The sequence below is a fragment of the Pipistrellus kuhlii genome, unplaced genomic scaffold (genome assembly GCF_014108245.1).
Source record: "Pipistrellus kuhlii isolate mPipKuh1 unplaced genomic scaffold, mPipKuh1.p scaffold_m20_p_5, whole genome shotgun sequence".
Taxonomy (NCBI): domain Eukaryota; kingdom Metazoa; phylum Chordata; class Mammalia; order Chiroptera; family Vespertilionidae; genus Pipistrellus; species Pipistrellus kuhlii.
In genome coordinates, this window is record NW_023425551.1 from 16,165,580 (window position 1) to 16,173,186 (window position 7,607).

General features: G+C 36.3%; 1 pseudogene; it reads right to left on the reverse strand.

Annotated features, from left to right (window-relative positions):
• Positions 1-7,259: 7,259 nt before the first annotated feature.
• LOC118706259 lies at positions 7,260-7,386 on the reverse strand (annotated as a pseudogene).
• Positions 7,387-7,607: the final 221 nt, after the last annotated feature.

Sequence of the window (7,607 nt, forward strand, 5' to 3'; positions counted from 1 at the left end):
TTAATACCAACTCAACTAGCTTGAGGGTTCCCTAGAAGACTCTCCACCATTACCCAGAGGCTTTGCTTCTGTAAACTAGCCTTTAGTTTCCGTCATATCCCATTCTCTTTACTGCAACAACTTGAGATAAATCAATCTAATTACTTGATGCAGATACTTAAAATACTGCACTTCCAAATTTTATGGTATAAACCTTCTCAGGTACATAATGAGGCACTTAGTGATTCCTGTTGATGTCATGATAAGGGCCTGGGAAAACACAGATCAAATAGCAATGGGAGACAGTAATTGGCCAGCCTTGTCATAGGCACTAACTGGCAAAGTTTGGAACATAGATACTATTGCCTTCAGTTTCAAATAGTTAGGTGAGGATTATGATTTGTTAGGTTTTAAATGATCTGTCATTTAATGTAGTTGGCCATGGATGGGACGAGGCCAGGGATTTATTGCAAGGAGTTTGCAATAATTTACACATATGATTTGTAGGATGAATAAAGTAGATGTTTTATAGGTTAGATGCTATAAGAATGCCATAGTTAGAAAGATAGGATCCCTGCTTACGTTTTTTAAAAAAATATATATTTTATTGATTTTTTACAGAGAGGAAGAGAGAGGGATAGAGAATTAGAAACATCGATGAGAGAGAATCATCCATCAGCTGCCTCTTGCACCACCCCTACTGGGGATGTGCCTGCAACCAAGGTACATTCCCTTGACCAGAATCGAACCCGGGACCGTTCAGTCTGCAGGCTCTATCCACTGAGCCAAACCAGTCTCGGCCCTGCTTACGTTTTAATGGGGGAAGATAGATGGTAAATGAATAAACAGCAGGTATAGCATATAAGGATAAAGTTGCTATAAAGAGGATTCAAACAAGGTAATGTGATAGAGAGCCACTGGATGATTGTTTAAATTGGGTGATCAGGGAAAGCCTTTCTGAAGTAATATCCTTTAAACCAAGATATGGTGACTAAAAAGGAGGCAGCTATGTGCAGATTTAAAGAAAGAGTGTGCCAAGTGGTAGACAGCAAAGGCAGTGGTCCTGTGAAGGCTGGGAGCTTGATCTGAGGGTCAGAAAGGAAGCAGGAAAATTAGGCAGGGGCCAGAGCATGAAGGTCCTTGTAGGCACAGGTAAGAACTTGGTATTTAATTCTCAGTGTGGTAAGAAAACATTGGAAAGCTTAAATAAGTTTGTTTTATCACCTGATTAGACCCAGGTTTCTAAGTGGTTGGTCCTGCTATGTGCTTTGTAGAGGGATAAGATTGGAATGAGAAGATTATTTAGAAGTCTGGTTGTGAGGCAAAATATCCGGAGTAAGAACAACATCCTCGACAATAATCATAGTTAATTTCATTCTGGGCTATTGTATATAGGTACCATGCTAGGCATCACTTACATATCCAGTTTAGTCATTACAGATTATTTTTTTTAAATGAATGAGGGGCTGTTGTGAACCAAAAAGTATAAATTAGATGTAAACTTTTCTTGATTATAGTAGTTTTTGTCACCTAATTTAAAAAATCAAAATGATGGCTATCCATCGAAAGGTTTGACTAATGTTTTGATCTGTATGTTTGAAAAGCAGGACTGATGGTGTTAGGTTGAGAATAATATTCGTTCCTGCTCAGTGCCTCTCTAGTAGAGTGGCTTCCAGGAAGGTCACACCAAAATGTGGGAATAGGGAGGAGCTTGAAGAGACTAAGTTTGGCAGAAGGAAATGATGGAGACAAGACCAGCTGTCGACACATTCACCTAAAGAAAGAGACCCTCAACCTTTAAAATTGAAAATTCAGAGAATGTATAGCAAAAATACCCATCCATTGCAGGCAGGCATCAACCTCTTGGGTTCAAAGGTCTTGTCACAAAAGAGCTGGGGACATGGTTTTAGAGCTGAGTCAAGTACAGTTTGAACCCTGAATCAAGTGCAATTTGTCATTAACTGTGGAAGGTGGTGTGACTTAGTGTTAAGGGAACTGGAGTTAGATTTTTAACTCTAGGAGGCAAGATTATATTGAAAGTGAAGAAAGAAAGCTCTTCAGCCATTTCTTGGAGACCTTGTGGGGTGCCAGTTGGATACCAGAGTCAGGCACAGAAGGAGATCCAAAAAGGGAGAAACAGGAACAGAAAAGTAGCCTGGCCATTCCCCACCTGGAGCAGCTGGGAGGCTGCCATCTTTCTCCTTCTAATTTGCATATCACCTCCTGATTGGCAGGTGGGGTAGCAGAATGATGGTTAATTTGCATGTTTCTTTTTTATTAGTGTAGATACAGTTGAATATTTCCACAACAATTTAAAAGTGGTTTACTTCCTGGCCTTTATCAACTTCAAGTATTAAAGCATTGTAAAGCCCATGGTGACAAGTAGAATTTCCCAGAACAGCCTTCCATTTAGAATGTTCATCTGATCTGATATTAAGATTGAAACATAGCTTCAAGAGGCAATGTTGAAATGCTTATTTGAGTTCAGGTATTTACAGGTTTCCCCACCTCTTCTGAAGTATTTAAAACAAACTGCTCAATTATAAAACCCTTCCTCTGACAGGATTTCCATAGAGTGTGTGGTCAGCTTTCTGGGAAAATTAAATTGAGTTAAAGAATTTTTGAAATCTGAACTTCAAACTTGCTGGATTTCCATTCGGTTTCAGATTTTCTTTCGAATATTTTATTGCACATTGATTCAGCAGTTCCTGAAATCAAAATATCATAATAAGGGTAACAGGTATACTAAGTAAAGTACACCCATCTGGAACTCATTTTATTCTAAAAGAGCATACCTTTGGCATTCAAGTAAGAATAAAAGCACTCCAATATGGTTAAAGAAAGTTTTGGAAAATCTTTTGTTCAGATTATGATTCTTAACTATTTGGGTCTTTCTTTTTTTTTTTTCCCCCTCTGAAATATTTAAAATTTTTTTCTTGATAACCAAGATTGTTTCTTTGAAATGTAATAGGATTCAGGTGTCTCTGGTCACTTATCTCACACTCAGAAAAATGCTTTTTCTTTTCCCTCTTTTCTATACCCGTCCTCTTTTTTAATCCATACTACTGAATGCACACATTCTCTAACACAAGGCAAGCCCCTGTTCCACACCCTCTTGCCCTTGATATTGAAACCACCGCAAGCCTTCCTCCACCCAGATTCCCTTTTAACCACCGTAACCATGAGAGTTTAACATCCGTCTTTACCTTTCTCTCTTTCTTTGGTCTTCAAGCCAGGTATGAGCTATAAATTGAGGTAGAACATACAGCTGGGTCAATAAAGGGAGGGGAGAAAAATGAAATGGGTTTCCTATCGTTTTTCACAAAGTTTGAAAAACAGAGTTGGCAAAGAGGAAAAAATAAAACAGGAAGCAGGATTGCACATATAAATTAAATATTTTCACCCCAACCCTCTTTAGATAGCCCGGGGGTATTAGGAGTGTGTGTGTTTTGGATAGGCTCAGCAAGCATTCCAACAGTAAATGGCTTCCTGTTCAGCATGTTCGAAGTCAGGCTGTCTTTTGGGGTTGGTTAAAAATATGTGTGAAATATGTACTTTTATTTCAAGCCAAGTCAAATGTTTTCAATCATCCCCCCTTACTTGCTTCTCTTCTCTTCCCATCCTGTCATTTCTTGCCCCCAGACAGTAAAATATACCCCCGAATCTGTTTTTCTTCCCAAAAGGAAGTTTAGTGATTAATTATGAGTTACATGTAAACATATATTATTGCCCTCGAAGGTATTCACCAAGAACCTGGCCAGTGTCACTCTGGGCTGGCATTTTTTAGTGTTAGATCTTGGTGAGGAGAAGTTAGAAGAGCATGCAAAGAAACCAAGTATTTGGCTCAGGCACCACAGGGAACCAATGGATAATTGAGGGTGAGAAATGGTCTATAACTTTTCACCTCAGTGGTGATGAACCTATAATTCCCAAATTGTTTATGTAATTTTCTATTTCTACCACATCAGTGACAAATATTATTTTGTACTGCATGTTCCTTGTGGATTTCTTTTTTTTTCTTCTTCTCATCAGCAAGGTCCAATGAGGATGCCTGAAAGGAAAATAACATACCTGGGGCCATCATACCTAGCAAGAAATGCCACAGATGTACCCAGGAGGAAAAATATAGACTTTTGGTGGAAGCCACAGAGTCACTTATGCAAAGCGTTACTCTGATGTTGATAGATTTTAAAAATATATGTCCTATGATCTAATTAGAGAAAACTCTCAGATATTCAAATTTGACATCAAGCTCTCGAGGAACCTTTTATATTTGGCATGGGCTACTAAACTGCAAATACTCTGTACAGAAGGCTCAGGCAGAGGCCTTGTTTCCCTATGCCCTCATTTGACTGAGCCTGTTTAAATCCAGGAGTGTTCTTGGACAACTATATTTACTAGTGGTATTAGGTGTCAGAATTAACTTTTACATATTTTAAAATTTATTTAGTGTACCAGGTAATTTAAAAAAAAGAGAGACTCCTATGTGAATTACATGGATTGTGTGTGAGGGGGGAAAAAAAGCCAACCTTTTCAAATGAATCTCTTAGGAAATTTTATCAAAGGATGTCTCTTGACATGTGATTTCAGGTTTTTGGTGTTTGCTGTTTTCAAACTCAGCAAATACTTATAAAACTGTTGACTATGCAAAGCTCAATACTAGGTACTGTTTACAGGATGTTAATGACTTAGAAGTAATTCACCTCTACAAAGTCTAACACTCTTTTATTATAAAAACTTTCAGAAAACTAGGAATATAAAGGAACTTCTTCAACATGGGGAAGGATATTTATAAACAAAAAACCCATACCAAACAAAAAACATTAATTATATTCAATGGTCAGAGAATAAAAACTTTCTCCATAAAATCAGGAGGAGAACAAGGATCACCACTTTTACCACTACTATTCATCAGTGTCTGGAAGTTTTGGCCAAAGCAATAAGATAAGAAAAATAAATAAAAACATTCAAACTGGAAAATAAGTAAAATTGTCTCTTTTAATGGATAACATGATCCTATATAGAGAAAATCCTGAAGAAAACTACTGGAGCTAATAAATCAATTCAGCAAAGTTGCAGTTGCTTTATATTTTAGTTATAGTTTAGCATGTTAGTGTCTTCACTAAATAAGTTTAATGACTTGTCCTCAAAACATTTAATGTTTTAAAATATGAATATGGAAGGTCTTTTATTGTGTGGTTAATAATAACTTTATTTACTATCCCCATATTCAGCTTAATGTATAATATTCTCATGAGATTATGTTGGAAGTTGGTAAAATTTTGGTTAAATTTTTCTCCAGAAAGATTTTCTGTTTATATACCCGAAAGCATAAGTGACAGGAGAGTCATTTAATTTTGAAAGAAAAACTACACTCTAAGATCAAAACACAGCAGCAGCATCGGTACCTCTGTGAAAAATATAACCTCACATTTGAGTATGCATAGCTTTCAGGATCTAAGCCAATACATAACAATAGGAAATTCTATTTAGTAATCACTCTTATAGTAGTTCTATGTGGTAGCACTAATTAGGCATTTTGTATGTTAATTCAGTCCTCGGATAGCCTTGTGAGTTAGGCAGTACTTTAGCATCATCACCTTATAGAAAAACTGAGGCATCTGTTTGTGTCCCTTAAAAATATATTTTGGAAGTTCCAGCCTTCAGTATTTCAGAATGTGACCTTATTTGGAAATATAGTTAACAGGAGTTTCTACTCAAGTAGAATGGACTTCTAATCCACTGTCCTTATAAGCAGGTGTCCATGTGAAGACACAGACACACAAGGAGAACACCATTTGATGACAAAGGTGGATTGGAGCTATGCTGCTGCCAGCAAAGAAAGGCCAAGGATTGCAAACCCCCTGGAAGATAGGAAGAAACAAGGAAAGATTCCCCTGAAGGTTTCAGAGTAAGCAGAGTCCTAGCCCCCAGAAATCTGAGACAATACATTTTTTGTGTGTTTTTTAGGCATCACTGTATAGTACTTAGTTACAGCAGCCCCAAGAAATGAATACACCAAGTAATTTAGAAAGATATTTCAGAGTCTGACCAACTGCCCAGTTGACCCATGAGCCCACCTCAACTACTTATCATTTTGCTTCACTATTACATCTGTCAAATAGTTGGTGCCCAATCAATGGGCTGAAGGCCAAAGACAATATGTTTGCAATTGTGACTGTATGTCTTGGAAATATTAAAGAACACTGACTGATTCACAAAGTGAATATTAATTTGCCAATATGCGCATTTTCTGGGAAGCTAATAATTGTGTGTTTTTGTTCATTTTGGAAGGACAGTGATTCACTAAAACAGTATGAGCTATGCTGGCATCCTGTAGCAACTGTTAGGTTTAACTACCTCAGGAAAAACTGTAAGGTTTGTCTTTTTTTTTTTTTTTGTCTTGCTTTTCACTGCCATATTTAGTCAGATTGTTTGTCTAATAAACCATAATTTATCATTTACACCATACTCTGATGAAAAGTGTCCTCACAATGAAAATAACTGTAAATTATCTTGCATTGAATTTAAATTATGGCTTCTTAAAATCTAGTGTGTTTGTTTTTTGTTTGTTTGTTTGTTTTTTATAAATCAGGGGAGAAGTCTAGAAGTATAGGAATCTCACAGCTTACCTGGTCTCTAACATTTTCTGTTTATCCTTTTGATTAATTCTTCTCCTTAGAAGAAATACCCTCTACAGTCTGTGATTTAGTGCCACCTGAAATTCTAAAAGCAGTTTATTGTTCTCATATTATGCATTGCCTTCTCCTGGTAGACATGATTAAAAAACAACAACAACTAATGGTAACTTCTTTACAATGCCTTTACTCTACCAAGCATTGTGATAAATGCCATTATATATATCATTGCATTCTTTATAAAAATTCTATGAAGAATAGTGAGATAGGTATTGATGATAAATCTGAAGCTTAGATTAAGCTATAAGATCCAGTAAATGGCATGTTCAGTTTCAAATCCAGGGCTGTTTGAATCACAATGTATTTCCACATTCTATTCTCTCTTGTTTTCCCAGAATAGGAGTATGGGCAGAACATCCTAGGGGGCCTTAAAAATGGAAGCAGGTAGGTGCCTCAGTGCAGAAAAGAGAACAGAGGAGCTCTAAGGACAAACTTCTAGCAGCTTAAAATTTTGCCTGGGGCTTACCTTAAATCTTTTAGATATGCGCTCTCTACTATGATAACCACTAGACATATGAGATGACTGAGCATTCAAAATGAGGCTAATACAAATTAAGACACTTTGTTTGTTTGTTTGTTTTTTTATGTAGGAGAATTATATTACTGCTCTACTATAAAGTTGGCAGCCCTGAGAATCCCTTTTTTAATGTAGCATGTCATGTATTCCTATTCCCAAAGGAAAGAGAAGCAGACATATTTCCACCTGCAAAGATTTAGGATTTCTAGGAAGTGTAAAATGAACACTGGATTTTGAAGACTTAATATGAAAAAATTAAAAATATCATATTAATATTTTATATTAAAATATGGCTACTTAAAATTTAAAATTACATAATAACTCATATTTCTGTCAGACAACTGTGCTTTAGATGTTTAGATAACCTAGACACCCTGAATAATTTTAATTTAAATGGATTTAATTAAATTTTA